The following is an 18,825-nucleotide window of genomic DNA, read 5'->3' on the forward strand; positions in this document are numbered from 1 at the left end:
TAAACCTAATCATGAGCTTAAATGTTTTTTCTGGTCAGTAGTGTCTCTGAGAGCATTTACAAACAACAACAACAAGTCTGTCTGTGAAGAACAGTCCCGATTTAAGGACAAAAATCACATTGTAAAGCAAACAGCTGACACTCAGCTGAAATTTGTCATGCACACGCACACTTATTTGCATAACTATCTAAATAGGAATCTATTGATTTTATATACAGCTAAATATAATACTGTACACTAACCTAACAGTAAAATTGATCCATTAAGAATTAACAAACATTGAATTACTTAAGGAACAAAGTAAAAGCCTGCAGTATAGTTTGTTGTTTTACGCTTACACGGATGCATGCGCATTGGGACAAATTGGAATACCTTTCAGGTAGGGGTGGGCAATAAACCGGTAGACATGATTAACCGGTAGAAATTTGTCAACCGGTAGAGATTTTGGACTATCGTCTCTATAGAGGTTACGCGCCCACGTCACGCTCCTGTGTGCGTGGTCACAAAAACGTAACGTTTGTACACGTATTAAATCTCCGCAGTTTTTTTTAAAGTTATTTTAAGACATTGAAACACAAACAACTTTCTGTGTGAAACACAAACAATTTTCCCGCTTTATTGGCCTTAATTCCCGTCTTTGCAGGTATCCTCACAAACATGACCATTTAGAACTTAAGAGAAAGTAAACACCTGAAAGAGAAAATGCATGTGTACTATAGACCCCTGCAAGGTTTGTAAACATTGAATGACTATCGGGTGCACGCGCAGCATGGGGTCAAACTGTTCATACCATTTAGGCTTTCTAGTTTAATCTAACAGGGCTGAAAAATGATGACTTGCCTGAAATGAAGTGAGCACTGATCTTTGCATTGTCCCAGTCTGCACGTTTAATTACTTGCAGCCACAGATGTTGTATTTTTGCGCATGTATAACCTACGCAGACACCTAAATCACAACACGCACACAAAGGCTGTCACTTAATGTGTAATTTAGCCAAAGAGGGATCTACTTGCATCAGGCAGTTTCTACATTGTTATCCTTTTTTACCCTCAAGTTCATATATCCAAGCTGAAACTCACTCTCACCACAGTGTGTATTGATTTTATTGCAGTGTAACTTCATGCTTGGATAGTTAGATTAGCTTCATTTTAAATGAGCTGTGTTTGATGGATTTGCTCATCAAAATGCCAATTGACATCCACCAGCCAAAGCAGAATGAACTACGGTTATGCTCCCTGCAGTGTACAGGCATAAACACCACGTAATGTTCGTGTGAATTCGGTGCAGTTTTTACAGAAGCAGACCAGCATAGAAAGCTGGCAGCTTTTTCGAAACAAGGTACTTCATCCCAACACGGCAAGATAAGCAAATGTATTTTGCCATTGTTTGTTTTGTCTATTCTTCTTCTGTACCGTTAAACAAATTGTTAAGTTCAGGCACCAATTTTGAGCGTATTTGCAATGCCTATACCCGCACCCCTTCTGTGTCCCCCTTGGTTAGTGTGTTTGCGGTGGGGGGTTGTGAGTGGGTGAGTTGAGCAAGAGCCTATGCATGAACACGCTATAACTCACTGGCGGTTAGAGGGGCTAACTGTGGTCAGAATGTGATAGCCTTGCACAAATGTTTTCCGGGAAATGCAGTCAATCCCCCCAGCCTCACCAAGGGGTTTTAAAAGATGCAGGGGTATGGAATTCCAGGACTGGTTAATTGAATCCGTGATTCAGTCACGCTGACGGATTCCACGGTTAGATTATTTTTTGTATTATGGCTGCGAGGGCGTATTAACCCCCTATAAAAGTTTAATGGTCTCTTGCATGAGGTAATGGATGGATAGATGGGCACCTATACTTTATTCATACATGGCATTACTTATTGTGCGTAAAGCACAAATGGCTTCCATGACTTTCTTGTTGTTTTTGACGACAACGGGTTAATGAGTTTAAAAAGTGTGCTTTGCTTTCTTTCTCCATGCACAGATGGGAGTGCAGTTCCCAAGCAGAAACATCTGGTCCTGTTTAGAGCTATGCAGTGCGTGTTTATACGAGAGTATTTTTTTAAAGCATGAGTAGGATTTTTTTCTTCACAACAGTTTGGGCTCTGAATCTTCCTCTGTTGCGGGTCACTGACCGGTTTACATCTCCTGCCAACATGAGTCACCTACAAACCAGCGGTTATTTGTCTGCAAACCTCTAACACAGCCAGATCCCAATATACTTATGTCCTTATTTCTCTCTCCCTTTCTCTCTTTAAGGCTCATCGAAGACATTTAGTTTTTGGAGGTCTTCTCTTGTGAGTGAAAAAGCAGGACCGTATATCGTCTGACTCCCCTACTGGCCGTCTGCTGAAAGGACAACAGTGAGTACTGAGTTCACCCTCTCTCTCTCTATTTACAGTGTACGAGGTTTCCTGCCTGTCATCATGGAAACGCCAGTTCATATTTCCTCTCTTCGTCATGGCAGACAAAATCAATTTTAGACACCGCAGTTTACAGAGACACAGCATCGGTTAGAGATCAGCAGAACTAACAGACGCAGATCAACCTGTCAGGGCTGATGCAACCCGCGCAAGCCGGATCGCATCCGTGGAATGCGTCGCTAAGGTAACGTGACCGATGCCTGTCAGTCACGTAGGGGCTGCGTATCTGAGATTAGTTTTTACGGTGCTGCTTAGAGCGACCAGACGTTCCTATAAAATTGGGGCATTGCGGTTTTATGAACCGTGTCCCAATTAGTTTGATTCCTATCAATAAACATTTTAAACTGACACCAGAGTAATTCATGCTGTTTCTATCATAACAGCCGGCTGCAGTGCAATATGTAGCATTCGTAGTGGGTGGGTTACTTTGTAAAAAATATTTTTGTCAGTTTTAGACATTTTCATCTTCGAATTATACTCTTCAGCAAACTTTAAGTCTGCAAAACTTTGGCTTTGTGTGAGAATTGAAAGGTCCAATTCTTTCTGTGTTTTGTGTTTACAGTGCACAATATAACATATGTTCATGTTTCATGTGTTAAAAAAACGCATCATTTTTCACACAGTTTATTTATCTGTATACCGCTGGTCCTAAAAACGGGCTGATGTCTTCCTTGTTCTACAAAGTCCCTCCTTCAGAAATGCGTAACAAGTTCTGATGGTGTAGTTTGTTTAGTGTGTTGTGATTCGATAGCAGCTTAGCTTGCCGTTGGCTTAGCTGGCGACTGACATATTCCTGTGGGCGGAGCTTAGTCAAAAACTGTACTTTTGACGTCATTAAATCAGGGAAGGAGAGGGCTGTAGTCCTTTGAAAGGCGAATTCTGTTAAAGAAAATATATCGCCTGGCAGTGACCTTTGAGCTTTATCATTTTACAGGTATTATTTATGCTATTATAGCAACATTACACACTAACTAGGGTTTAAAAATGGGATCAGGAAGAACGTGACCGTTAATATAAATTGTTGTCATTGGTCAAATGTATGAATTTGTCACACCACAGAAAAATGTGTTATTAACGAATGATGGAAAAACACAAGCAAGTAAAACAAGATATCAAAATCTTGGAAAAATAGGCAGCATTCTGTGCTCTCAAGCGGTGGGGGAGTGTCTCCTGTCAGCGCTAAAACCACACCCACTTGCGAGCAAGCTGCTGTCTCTCAACTTTCAAATACTGATGCAACCTGTATGGATCCTTGCGGTTATTTTAGGGGCGGGGCCATTCGCAGTTGCTCAAACGCATCATCGAGCCACCGTTTTAGGCCTGCCTAAAATCTGAACTCAGAAATAGTAAAAACCTGCCTGCAGTTCAGTACTACATAGTTTACAGTCTTTGTGGTGTGTTTTAGCAGTACGTTTATAACATTTATCATGTGTTTAGAAACAATTTTAGGGTTGTGCCAATAGACAATATATCATGTATTAACGATCGTCAGACATATCGCCAATAGCGGCCTTTTATGACAATATTTGGCGATGATTAGTATTATGATCACCCTAGTATCACATTAACATGTGCATTGCATGCTTTTTCTCGCATGAGATGGTTTGTGGGCTTCACTTTGCGCGAGAGAGCTTGTAACACGCGCAGATTCCTTCTTGCACGTACCTGGACTTAATGCGCACATCTTGCTCGGACCTGAATGTGCACGGCATGGACTCCTCCTAGCACCTGAACTTGAAATGCGCATGATTCGGACTCTTCCTCGCACATGAGCTTGTAATACGCGCGGCTCTGACATTTCCTTCCACTAGAGAGGTTGTTAGCGCGCAGAGGGTTAAAATCAGCGAGTGTGTTGCTCCCGCTCCATGGCACAGGAATTTAATAACGCGCTCGGATTAATGCCATCAGTTTTAAGAAGGTTGCTGTCATGACAGTGTTGCCCTTGCGTCCTTGTCATAAATGAGTCAAAAATAAACATATAAATAAATTAGTATCGGGGGGCGGGGAAGTAGTTTACTATCGTGTATCGGCGATCTCACAGGCTGACGATAGGACGATCTCAAAATGCGGCATATCGCCCAACTATTGTCTTTACAGAGACTTTAATAGGCATTCATATTGTTTTCAGAGCATTGTGAATTAACAGTAACATTACCCTATATACACAAAGGTTGCCAATTTCTATACATATACATAGAGAAACACATGATGAAAAGGTTGTTTTTCTGGTCACACAGTTAGCTTTGTCTAAAACTGTCATGCCCTCACATCATTTGGGCAGCACCATTGTCCATTGACTCTCTCTTTCTCTTCTGCTGTTCTTTGTGAACAGAAATAACAATGTAAGCCCTCTCATTCTAGATTTCTCTCTGTCCATCTCTTTTGTCCTGAAATCCACATTTCGAGGCCACAGAGGATACCTCATGGTGCTATTCACTTGACTTCAAATAAACTTAACTGTTTATTTATTCTCTGTGTGTTCTGTATAATCTGATTCAGAGTTGAGCCGGGCAGGTGAGGCGGTCGCACCTGGTTAGGCTGGTACGTTTTGAAAGGTCAGATGAGGAAGCTTACAGAAAATTAGTTTTTGCTTTCGTTTGGGGAAACTCTTGATGATTAAACGTCAACATAGTTTTTTTCAGGTAGTTTAGCTAAATTGAAATCTCCATGTAAACGAGTGGCCTTTTCCAAATATTTCGATTGGATAGTTGTCAACATTAAATGAAAATTGTGCCTGTATTTAATATGTTTTACACTTTTAATATCAGTATTACGTTAACATTAATTCCCTGAGATTTGCACTCATAACTAGTGCAGACATATTTTTATGCTCATCATCATGTACTGTTGTAGTGTGTTGGCATCCAATACTCACCCCATACTAGAGCAAAATCTCACCCAAAAAATAATACATTTCAGAGTTGTCATCTGGAACAGTACTTTAGGCAGGCAGGCAATTGTTACCCCGGATTTCCACCGACTGCGGAACGGCTGCAGATCGGCTACGCTGTGTTACGGCTACGCACTCCGCCGTGCACCAATACCCACCAGTTCCGTATTTGTTGCAGAGCGGCTGCTTGCTGAAGTGACGAGGACCCATGAGGTCTCGCAAATTCACGTGATGATCGCGCGATGTCTAGTTCTGTCTCCGCCCATTATGACGTTAAATTATGACGTTTTGCTGGACCAGCCCAGCTCACAACACGAGATCTCGTGAATTCAGGTATGATCACACGATATAGTCATGGCTCCGCCCTGCGGAGCTGTCCGGCATCCATCAAAAATAGAAGCGTATTTGTTCCGGAGGGCTGCGGATTGCCGGAGCTGTGACGGATTCGGAACACAGTCAGTGGAAATACACATATTGACTTGAATGAAAACCGATTGAGTCCGCTGCCGCTTCGCGGTGGATCCGCAGCCGTTCCGCAGTCGGTGGAAATCAGGGGTCAGACTATCTGTGTGCAGTTTATAGAGCATGAACAAGCAACATCAGAATATCCCACATATCCTCTAAAATTATATAAATGAATAACTGTATTATAATGACGTCTTTTAAAGCCATGGCACATAATTGTTCTGGGACTATTAGGATTTTAGCATTCACTTATGGGTGCAGTTTAATTGCCCTATATAGGATTCATACAAACAGTACCTTTACTTCACCTTAAGTACACGGCCCCCCATCAATATCTGAATTTTAAATCGGCTCCCCTGTACTCCAAGAGGGATGCACTCGGGTGCACAAAAATAGCTAGGGGTTAAACTCTCTTTTTCGCCAGGAGATTGGCACACCAATCACTTCCCGGTTCCTGGTCTGCTTGCCTAACCACTAGTTTCTCTAGTTATTTCAGTGTGTTCAATGTGTGCGGGTGCATGTGTGTGTTTGTCCCCTGGGGCCAGTTTGAGATCTGAGCTTCAGTGCCCTGAGACTAACAGGCAGGAGGAAGCAGATGGCTCCAAGGAGGGGTGACCCTGTAGCAGCTCTCTGACTCTGACAGAATTATATTCTCCTGTGTCACACATGCCTCGCTTCTGTAATCCTTATAGATACCCAGACACACACACACGCTCACACTCATATTTGCTGTATCTCTGTAATCCATATGGCTGCTCCTCCTCCTGTCTTGCAATAACAGCCAGTGATGGGTAACCATGGGATTACGCTCAGTCACAGTGACACACTGACTTTAAATTATATAGACTGCATTGAGCAAACCCACACATACCCACACCGACTGAGAACGAAGCAAGGACAGACTTGGAGATTGAGAGCTCATTAAAGATCTCAGAGATGTTAAATTTCTTCATGCCGTCAAGAGTCGGCGCCATATTTAATGTGACACAGGATGGTGAGGAATGGAAGTACAGTTCGTTCAATATTTCACAATGTAACTACGTGCCAGTCGTACATGTGACAAACATTGGCGATATGTCTCGCCACAGATTTCACAGTGGACAAATAGCTTTTCTTAGGGTTTAACTGGAAAACAAAAATAGAAAACAATATGACAGCAGTATTGAGCACTTGTACTTCAGTTGGTCACAGTCTTGTTTTCATCTGTACCAACTTAAAAATAATCTATATTGAATGGATAATGAAAAGCTTACCCTACTGAAAAATTCAGCTGGTTTAACCCTGGAGAACCCATGGGTCAAATTTGGCCAATGTTAATTGCTGCTAATAAAAGGGTTCTTGGGTTCTTCAGGGTTAAGCTGGTCCTCCCAGCCTGGCCAAGTTGGTCAAGCTGGTGGGTCAGCTGGTCGTCCAGCTAGACCAGCTTACAGGGTTCCCACAGGTCCTTAAAATCCTTGAAAGTTTGTGAATCTGGGGGAAAAAATTCAAGCCTCTGGGAAGTTTTTGAAAATATACATACAGGTCATTGAAAGTGCTTGAGTCAATCTATGCAAATGGTAAATGGACTGCATTTATATAGCGTTTTTTTTTTTTTTTGCAAGAAGTTTTCTGGAAAATCCATATTATTCTCTGTGTAGTGTAGGATAATATCATAAAAATTCTAGACTTTTTAAGCACACGTGCTAAACTGTTCGCTTTAAATGCTTATGTCATCTGTATGCGAATGTTGATTCATACCAAAATTCTTTTTGCATAGTTGTGTTTGACACATGAAAACGTCTCGGGTTACGTATGTAACTGTTGTTCCCTGAGAAGGGAACGAGACGCTGCGTCTCCCTTGCTATACTTCCTGCATGCCTGTATGCCGTTTACACTATTGGTTGAATTTGCTATACACATTCACACGTACCACTGGAGGCATCCCCAAAGTGTCACCGCAGTGACGTAGCGCGAGTTTCCCTTGAAAGGGAGCTGTAACAATGTATCTTAAATGGTAACACAATGTAACCTTGCTCTCACTTGAAATGTGTCCCCACATTTAGTCCTTGAATTTGATGGTATTGGATCTGGTAAGTCCTTAAAAGGTCCTTGAATTTGAATTACCAAAGGTATGGGAACCCTGGGCTTAAAAGGTGACCGAAACACAGTCACACCAGCTTGCTACACCAACAATACCAGCTAAACCATCTCACCAGATTATGCTGGTCTTTGCTGGATTTTTCATTAGGGTAGACTAGCGTGAGTTCTTATGCACGTATGTGAAATAATTGAGAAGCCTTATGAAAATGCTAGCATCCAACGTTGAGGAGCAGCATCTAGGGGTACATCTACACAACAACGATGAACTTAAAAAGGAAAAGTTTGCCTCGTAATTTTTGAGTACAGATGACAACGTTAGTATGACATTTAAAGGTGCAATGTGTAACTTTTAGAAGGATATCTTGACAGAAATGCAACATAATATGCATAACTATATTATCAGTGGTGTATAAGTACCTTACATATTGAACTCTATTGTTTTAATTAACTTAAGCTGTTTTATCTACATACATCACGGGTCTCATCAAATGGAAGTCGCCATCTTGTTTCTACAGTAGCCCTATTTGGACAAACTACAGAGTGAGTTTTGTCCCTACAAAGACATGTTTGTCCTGTGGCGGCTCTACCGTAGCTTCCCATTGCGTTTCGAAATTGAGGTTGGTTACAATCGCAATCTCACTGCTAGATGCGTGAAAAAAACCCTGTACTGTACTTTTAAGTCTATACTGATGAGTAGTCTATTTGCAATCCCCTGTACATGGCCTGAGATGGGGCTAATTGCTACGGTCAAAGTTGTAATTTATTTTCCAACTAAACTCGTTGACGGTACATTCACAAAGTGAATTAGCGTTAACGCTTCCCATTCACTGTTAATGGATGATGTCATGCATTGCCAAACTGAATTGTGGATCCTTCGGTGCTGCGTCACTGACATTGCTTGCGGTAGAAGTTGAACATTTCTCAACTTTTCAAGCGCCAATGCGTGAGTCAGCCAATCAGATCGCCTTATGCAAATAACTTGGGCAGAGCCAGCCAATTATGTTTATAGAAGACTGGAGCATGTGTTGTGGCCACTGTGATTGGCTATTGGCCATTGGCCACGCTTCAGACAAGCCTTCCGTCAAGCATTAACGCTTTCGTCTCGTGTGAATGTACCGTAAGGATTCCTGCAAAAAATTTCCCATGATCTGACTGCAATATAATCAAAATCATCTTCTTGCAATCTCGCCGAAACATCATTTGAGAAATCTAGCACCCATAAGTGGCCAGCATGTTTATGCGCAAAAGTAATTATGGGCTGTAGCCGATATTGTCTGGAAGGTGGTGAGTGAAAAGCTTTCTCACGGTCAATTGTTATTCCACAACAGCGCAGCATTAAGTGAGGTATTGATCTTTTGATGTGATGCATCCGTCGGGATTCACCCACTGCTGATCCAGGATCAGGTCTGTCAGCCCTAGATGTCTTTCACCCGGGTCCTTTGATGCATTCACAACCACCACAGTGAGAGACGGCATCTGCTATGCGTTGGCTTGCGTATCAATGTAATCCTGGCCAGAAAACAACAATCAGGACTAAACCGTTTTTCAACTTTGATCCTACCTGAATATGTGTTTGGCCCCAAACCTTACTGAGCTATTAGTGTCTGATCCGTTTCCAAGCTTCGTGAACCTTTCTCACTTTCATTTTCACCCTTTACTTTGATGTGTATACAGCCCCCAGTTGTGGTTCGTTTCATTCTCCTTTTCTCGAAAAAACACTGTACCAAACATTCAGTCTCTTAAGAAGAAAACATATGCACACAACTTATGCAATCTTTTGTGCTTGTGTATGCATCGGGCCATGAGGGAAGCGCTAGCTCATCCTCCTGTTCAATCTCGCCTCTGCTGAAGGACTTGAAAAGCAGCCAAAAAAAGATAAATGCAATGCATTTAGCTGAAATCAAAACCCCACACCCCTTCCCAGTGATACCATGATGCTCAGTTCTGGCTGGTCTTCTGAATGGTGTGGAAGGGATTGAGATGCCATTACTGATTTCTGCAGCGTGAGATAGCAGGAATGATAGCACATATTGAGCTGTATGGATAGATAAGACTGGTGAAATGCTCTGTGTTTAGCTACCGTACACACAAGCTTAGAGTTTTCTAAGGCCTGCTGAACTATCTCAGAGTGATCTATTATTCATTTTCTATCATGTAACTAATCAATCATTCATCATTTTAAAATGTGTTTCAGACCATTCAGTCTGTTATTCTGTTTAAACAAACAAAAAAATGCCATTGAAAGGCTATTTTACACAGTACACAATAACCCCAAGTTTCCAGACAATTTTCAATGGGCAGTTGACAGTAGTGACACCTAAAATAATTAAGATTCAACATCTCTATAACTGCTGCGTCCCTGACCAATCACGTTATTTTGATAACAACCATTAAAAACGGCATTTAGCTTTTGCACGGTGAAAGAACAACTTTAAGGAGAATGTAATACTTGCTGTTGCCGATTTTCTTTTTTATACAAACTTTCTCTTTGTATTCTATAGACGGTTTCATCGGACATGTGCGTTTTCGTGGTTATGCTTCTGGATGGAACTTAACTTCCGGTCTCTGTTTGTTTAATGGTCTAACTAGTGGCTAAACTGAACTTTGGAACAAATACCTCATTGAAAATAGCAAATGTTTTGGTTTCCTTAAGACGAGGGGGGACGGCGATCATGAATCACCGCTATGTAAAGAAAGGTTTGGCAGCCGATCTGTAGTTAACATTGTATACTGTATATCGGGGACTATTTTCGGCTCCTGCGTAATATCATTGCGCCTCCTGCAACCATGTTACAGCAGCAAAGTCCTTGATTATCATGTCAGAATGAGAGTATAGTTCCTAGACATATCTGCCTAAAAAAACTTAAATTTTCTGTTGGTCTTAAGGGCTCGTTATAGTTGTGCGTAGGTCCTACGGCGTAGCAGCGACGGCGTAGGTTCCGCGTCGGTTTTCATTTATACTTTTGCGTCGTCGTCCGCGTGGACGTGCAAGCACACGCGTGGCCGCTGGTAGGCAGTATCCACGCGTGTAACCACAGTAGCAGCACAAACGTGAAAGAAGAAGAAGCTTAGCAGTTATCCCACAAACGAAGAAGATACACCAACTTGTTGTGTATAATTTGAGAAGACCAGCAATGATGAAAGTAAATAAACAGCGACTTTTGATGCAGTTTGAGTTAAATCACTCCTCAACTTGGCTCATCTTTGTTTTCACCGTCACAAACGGAAATACCTATGACGCAGTTTTTTTTTACCTGACGGGAGGGGTTCTGGTGGACCAATCACAGCGCTTGCGGTCCGCGTAGATCTGACGCGCTGTTACATTTTTTGTGAGGTGCGCGTCAGGCTACGCAGAGCTACGCACAGGCTACGGATATCCTACGCCGTAGGTACGGCGTAGAACCTACGCACGACTATAAATCCCCCTTTAGTACACAATGTAACTACAGAAGAGTCAAGTTTTAAATAGGAAAAATGTCAAAACTATTTGGTTATTTTTTAGCGCAATGCTAATGGTCTAATCAGATTCAATGGATTATGCTAAGCTATGCTAAAAGTTGTACCGCCAGACCGGGAGATCGGCTGAATGGATTAAAAAATGGTAAAAATCAAAAGTTTAACAGTAGGGACGCTAGAAAATGAGTATATTTTCAAAAAAAGTGGAGTGTCCCTTTAACATGCATAGCAGAAGCTAAGCTAATATAAAAATATGTAATAAATAAATACTAAAATTGAGGCTATTAATAGAATGTGCTTTGGCGGGCAACTCACAGACTCTGTGTGGGTAACTTGGTGCCCGTGCGCACAATGTTGGAGACCACTGCTGTATATAGTAAACATTTTACACAGTAACATTAGCTAAGTGTAGTTTTTGATATACGTTTTAGCTATGGTTTGAACTAAGGTAATTTACTTGTTTATTTTGCTTGTTATCAGAAATAAACTACCGGTACTCTAAAAGGACTCTGTTGTTATTGATTCTTTGCCAAAGCTTACTGAAAGAGCTGCATTTGTTACACGAAAACCGTTTGTTTATGTTATTACTGCTGAAACCATTTATAGTTTGAGTAGGTAGTTAATTTACATTTTAATGAAGAAAATACGTTTTTTTTACTAGCCATAACTTGTAATATGGAATAGAATTTCAACACAAATCGATTCATTTCGAGATATATGAACGGTAACAAGCAATAAACACCTCGCCACCTATTACGTACTGTGAAAAATGCCCCTAGCAAGCATTAACTAAAGAAGTAGATGAGACTCAGAATAGCTGACGGAAGCTTGTGATTAATGTGCATGTTAGACGCGGAGAAGTGGCTTTTATTCACGAAGGGTTTTGGCCTTTTGTGCGAGACATTCGCACCCTCTCATCTGATAATTGTACGATAGAGATGCGGTGAATCACTCTTAACGTTTGCCCTCTTATCTTTCCTCTGTCTGTCTTTTCCTCACAACACGCAAGAGCACTCGCAATCACGTTCATCCACACACATTCCTGTCAGCCCTCTGGCCCTATTTGACATGGTCTCACCAGGCCATCTTATGCCAGGATAATTTCAAAGTCTGAATGAAAGCGGCATCCAAATAGCGATGCAGATGATCCTTCGCTCCTCTGCTGCTCTCATAGACGCTGCGTTTATGCCCCCGGGTCACATTACAATATTCATAGAGCCGGGGTGTACTGTATATGTGAGCGAGTCAAACCTAGGCCGCACATTTTCGATCTGTTTAATATAATGTTAAATTTTTCAGCAGGTAAAGTGTGATGTGTCTGTTTCTGGTTCTACTTTAATAACTCTCAACTCCGTGGATAAATGTGGCCCAGGGGCATTTGTGTTATTCATATTTCACTCCAAACTGTTTTTCCTTGAGGTACAGTATGTATATCAGACCTCTATAGTGCTATTTCTGGGATTGATATCTGATCGACCCAAATTTTTTCTATGGGTAGCCAGAATAAAACATAGCATTCTACTTTTAGATTTAGCCCTGCTTACGTGTCCAAAAGTATTGGCAGAAGATGAATTCATTCTGTTTTGGGCGTAACTAGACCTTGAGATAGAGCCAACCCTCTTTTTGAACTTTGAAAGTTGTTTTACGTTACAGTTAAAGAGTTTTGAGGATTTTAAATGCATTTAATTCAAGTTAATTAGACAGGCTTTAACTTCATCTCACAAAATAACAGGCTCTTATTATGGAAGATTTTTGTAAATATATTTTTACAAAAATAATATTATATATTTTGTAAATATATTATTGTGTAAATATATTTTGTATAACATTTTCCTTCTTTTGGATTTAACTTCATCTCACAACATAACAGGCTCTTATTATGTAAGAGTTTTGTAAATATATTATTTACAAAAATAATATTATTATATATTTTGTAAATATATTATTTTGTAAATATATTTTGTATAACATTTTCCTTCTTTTGGATTTAACTTCATCTCACAACATAACAGGCTCTTATTATGTAAGAGTTTTGTAAATATATTATTTACAAAATAATATTATTATATATTTTGTAAATATATTTTGTATAACATTTTCCTTCTTTTGGATTTAACTTCATCTCACAACATAACAGGCTCTTATTATTTAAGAGTTTTGTAAATATATTATTTACAAAATAATATTATTATATATTTTGTAAATATATTATTTTGTAAATATATTTTGTATAACATTTTCCTTATTTTGGATATAAAAATAATCTAAAAATTATTAATTACTTGAAATAAAATGCAACATGCATAGCTTGAGTTTTAAATGATGTCATGTTAGTTAAAGTGTCTGTTGGACAAGGAAAACATTGTTTATTGCTGTCAGGTTGGTGAAGACGAAGCTGGTGTTTTTTGTTTAGACTGGTTATGGCCGGTTTTCATCATCTGACATTATGAATGAGGAAGACGTTTATTTTCTGCTGATTGTTACACGATGGCGAGCAGGTAGACTGTCTGTCAAACTATCTGTTTCTCATCAAGTAAACATGAAAGACGCGTCACCTCTCGTCTTGGTGTTATTATGTGCACATTGTGCAAAGTCACATTTACAGGCTTTACTGGTGTTAAGTTGTCATGCCAATAATGTGAAAAGATTAGATATATGTTTAGTAAATAATTATTATAGTTATATAGATACACTCACCTAAAGGTTTATTAGAAACACCACACTAATACTGTGTTTGACCCCCTTTCGCCTTCAGAACTGCCTTAATTCTACGTGGCATTGATTCAACAAGGTGCTAAAAGTATCTTTAGAAATGTTGGCCCATATTGATAGGACAGCATCTTGCATTTGATGGAGATTACATCCAGGGCACGAAGCTCCCATTTCTCCACATCCCAAAGATGCTCTATTGGGTTGAGATCTGGTGACTGTGGGGGCCATTTTAGTACAGTGAACTCATTGTCATGTTCAAGAAACCAATTTGAAATGATTCGAGCTTTGTGACATAGTGCATTATCCTGCTGGAAGTAGCCATCGGAGGATGGGTACATGATGGTCATAAAGGGATGGAGACATGGTCAGAAACAATGCTCAGGTAGGCTGTGGCATTTAAACGATGCCCAATTGGCACTAAGGGGCCTAAAGTGTGCCAAGAAAACATCCCCCACACTTACACCATTGCATTAATGAGAAATTGAACAGGTGTTCCTAATAATCCTTTAGGTGAGACATGTAAACACACAAATCATGCATGTTTTGTTTATTGTAACTGTGAGCGTTTTTTACTAACATGTTTATCTAAAGCGACTTACAACAAGTGCATTGAAGGAAGATTTTATCAAGTTTTGTGTTCCCTGGCAATCAAACCCTTGACCCATGTGTTGCTAGCGCCATGCTCTAACAGTTCAGCTGGAGAAACAGCCTAAGGGTCGAGTCTAAATTATTGGCTTCCTATTCCACGGAGAGAGAAAAACAAACAATAATCACAGTAGTAGTTTGAAACTTTACAAGTCAATTTTTGTTCCTGTACTTCGTGGCGTTGGGAAACCCTGAAGTAACACAGTTGCACATCTGACATTTTAATGAGAAAATATAATTGCCTTTACAGTGTGCCACAGAAGAGTTCGAAACACGCTGCTCTCCCTGCAAGTTCAACAGACCCGTTTCGTTTCATTCAGTGGTCCCTCCTCGCCTGAGGGGGTGTTGTGGAAGATTTGGGCCTTTGATCTGTTGATAGGACCGGAGCTCTAGAGATCTGAGTTTTTCTCAAGGTCTAAATATGCTTCTATCCCCTCCTCCTTACTATAATTAACTCTGTTCCCAGATGACTTACATTCATGGGACTCATAAGTCAGTCTTAACTACTAAGATTCTGGAAACTATATTGTGTATTTTTTAACATCTTATTTACTAAAATGTGTACCTCATCTTACCTAATAGACTAGTAACGCCTCAATGTCTCATTCTGCTCCTGGTTCAACATTGGTGAATTGAGAGGCATCACCCATGTCCACAAACAGCCTAAATATCTTTTATTTCTAACCGCAGCCCTACGCAGGCGTCTTCTGTTGCTTCTGTTTGCTATTTTTACTTCTCATCGATCCGGGGCTCATATCTTTCGCTCTCCCCGAGCCTCTTTGTGTTTCATTATATTCAGATTTCAGGCCACTTGAATGATTTCAAAACATCTCCGTCTCCATTCGCATATAAGCTCTCTGTTGCGCGTGGCGCATGAGCTGATAGATACGAGACCCCTCTAGGGAGAGCTGTATCTGAAGGCCGTAAATGATGTTGGTGGTTTTGGGATACGGGCATCCCAGGCTTGTATCTGTGTCTGTCTAATGTACGCACGGAGCTTCAGTGTTTCTGCGGTGAGTTTCGTGTTACAGAGATATGGTTGCAGAGTTGTAGCCATTATAAATTTAGTTGTCCTAAAATCGCTGGGTGTGTTTAGACGAGCGGTGTGTGTGTGTATATGATGCCTGGTGCCACTACTAAATTCCCAGACGTGACCAAGCACTGTCTCAATACTTTATGTATTGATTCAATTTAGATGATTCTCTCTCTCTCTCTCTCTCTCTCTCTCTCTCTCTCTCTCTCTCTCTCTCTCTCTCTCTCTCTCTCTCATACCCGCACAGACACGCACAAACAAACACACATGTGTCAGGCAGAAGAGTAATGGCCTCTCCCTGCCTCTTGCTCACACTAATGAGAATCTCAAATCTGACAAGTGAAGTGCATTTATCTCCCTCTCACACACACACACGCATATTTAATGACACCAAATCAAGACTGTTAAACACACACACCAACACACTTTGTCTCTTGCACAGAGACGCATTTAAATCTTCTCCATTACTCCCGATTTGTTGCTCGGGTATGTGTAGTCAAACATCGAACTATAGCACTGTGAACTAACCGGGTGCACTGGGACAGGTTTTGAGCTAATTGTCTGCCCTTTGTGAAAGTGAAATACTTTGACAGCAACATTACACCCAATCGAAACGTATTTGAGGTTGTATTTGGTACCAATGAGCACTGTAGTTGGACAAAAATTGAATTAAGGGCCTAATGAATTGAAAATTTAGAGTTTTGTTGCTTTTTTCCATGCATTTTCAGCTTTGATGCTAATGCGGTCTTAAATATTGATAAATCTAACCTTGTGCAGGTATACACATTTATTTTATTATCAATATTTATTTTCGGGCTGCATAGCGATTAATCGTTTGCAGAATAAAAGTTTTTGTTTACATGATATGTGTATATATATGTCAGAGCCGGCCCAGCCACTAAACGACCCTTGCGATTGCAAAGGGCCTCGTGGCCAGCAGAGGGCCCCCTAAAGTCACTTAGCTAGTGGTTGAAAAAAACCATTCATCAAAAGTAACATTATTTATTATTATGGCAATGTTAATGTTATTATAGTTATTATGAAAGTTCGCTAATAAGATCTCTTTCTTGCCGAGATTGATTGACACACAGCATCAAGCGCAGCAGCCAATCAGTGCCCGCGATCTATGTGCAGGCGAGCATCCCGCCCACAGAACGCAATGTTGAGTTGAGCCGGATCGCTGATACAGACGTGAACTTTTGCTGTTGCTTTAAGGACAATTTCTTTAATGTTATGTGTGTTTGTGCGTAAATGCGAAGTAAGTGGATCTTATTTGACTTCGGTAATGACCAAACCGGTGTTCTGTTTGACTTCTCTTTCTTATATTTGCCATCATAACGTGCATTGGTTTATTAAGCTTAATAATTAATATTTAAACGGTTTAACATGGTAAATTAATTCTGTTACGCTTATATTTCACGTATGCCATTGTCATTTCTACATATTTATGTCATTAGTGTTATTATATTGTTAAGCGTCTGAATTTAAAGTGTTTTATGTGTAAGAGTAAACAAACTCGTGCGTATATGCGTGGTACATGCCCAGACAGTGCACCGTTGTTAAACCACCTGCTAGCCTTTGCAAAAGTGTATAATGTCACTGTTCAGTGTTTAATTTTAAACTATAGCAATGCATATGACATACAGTAGCCAGCTTTGTTAGATTAATGTTATGAACGCAATGTTAATTGTTAATCTTCAGTTATTAATATTATTTGCAAGTTAATTGTTATTATCCACAAACCTATGTTTGTGTCAGATTTAGCTCATCTCAAACAAGACTATTAACTTTTGTTATGCTATTTACGTAAGGGATAATATATAGTGAGGCGGTTGTTATAGCGAATGTTAGGTACTATTAACCTTGTTTGTGGTGTTTTAGATATTATTGTTAATTTTGTTTATTTGAAAAATTTAAACATTTAAGTGTTATATTTATTATTTTATATAATATTTTATTTAAATGTTATTCTATTTACTCTATGTTTTCTAATTAAACTAAGGCCGAGTCCTGTCTTAAGATATTCCCTGTCCGGGACCACCCCAAGGTCTTTTATTGTCATTCTGTAGGCTACATGTTGCCACATAAGAACGAAATATGTACTCAGGCCAGCAATGTAAAAAAGATCATTTACATACAGTATACATAGAATAATTAAAACATAATTTAATAGACACATTTAAAAAAAATAACATAGTAGATATAATATGTGCAGTATAGTCATAAGGTAGTCGTTGCTTTTCTTAAGGCCTTACTTAAAACGGACCAAATTTTGCTTAGGGCCCCCAAAGGTCTAGGGCCGGCTCTGATATATGTATATATATATATATATATATACATATATATATACATATATATATATACATATATATATACATATATATACATACATATATATACATACATATATATACATATATATATATATATATATATATATATATATATATACATAATTATTATACACAGTACACACACATATATCATGTAAACAAAAACCTCCATTCTGCAAAAGATTAATCGTGATTAATCGTTATGCAGCCCTAATTTATTTATAATATAATTATTCCTTTTAATTTGTTTATTTATTGCATTTAACTCTGAGAGGACTTCTGAAAGTAGCCCATACTTGAAATGTAACCCCTGCATTTTACCCATCCCAGTAAGTAGCAAACGCATGCACATACCCGGTGCAGTAAGCAGCTATCATTGTCACCACAGTGCCCTGGGAGCAACCTTGGGACGAGTGCCTTGCTCAAGGTCACCTCATTCGCTTCCTGTCGCCCATGAGACTCAAACTGGTGACCTTCGGTTACAAGCCTGACGCTCTAACCATTAGGCCATAATGACTACCCCGTGACTTGTCGTTTTTTGCTAAGCGTGTCACCTTAGGTTAGGATCTTGGATTAAAAGAGGCTTCAGACCGCTCACTGACATGGCTGGGGTTTCCATTCTCACTGTAGCTCTGCTGATGTTGAGTAATTATGATGCCTTGATGCAGATAACTAACTGATGGTCAAAAAGATGTGGATTAAGAGAGATTATAAATTTCAGTTGAAAAGGAAAGAAGATGGAGGAATGCCACGATCACATAAGCCTTAATTAGAGTGGTCTCAAAGCCACATTTGAT

The 18,825-nt window shown here is 39.8% G+C and overlaps 1 protein-coding gene across 6 annotated transcripts in view; it reads left to right on the top strand.

The window, feature by feature from the left end:
- The window catches only part of sema6cb (semaphorin 6Cb), a 354,388-nt gene that overhangs the window by 249,647 nt on the left and 85,916 nt on the right, over nt 1–18,825 (top strand). For all 6 annotated transcript variants that reach the window (XM_073872208.1, XM_073872209.1, XM_055210271.2 and 3 more), the window contains one exon: nt 2,252–2,355. The gene's annotated coding sequence lies outside the window, so the exon portion shown is untranslated. The remainder of the gene's footprint in view (nt 1–2,251; nt 2,356–18,825) is intronic.

This window comes from Misgurnus anguillicaudatus, chromosome 10 (genome assembly GCF_027580225.2).
Source record: "Misgurnus anguillicaudatus chromosome 10, ASM2758022v2, whole genome shotgun sequence".
Lineage (NCBI taxonomy): Eukaryota > Metazoa > Chordata > Actinopteri > Cypriniformes > Cobitidae > Misgurnus > Misgurnus anguillicaudatus.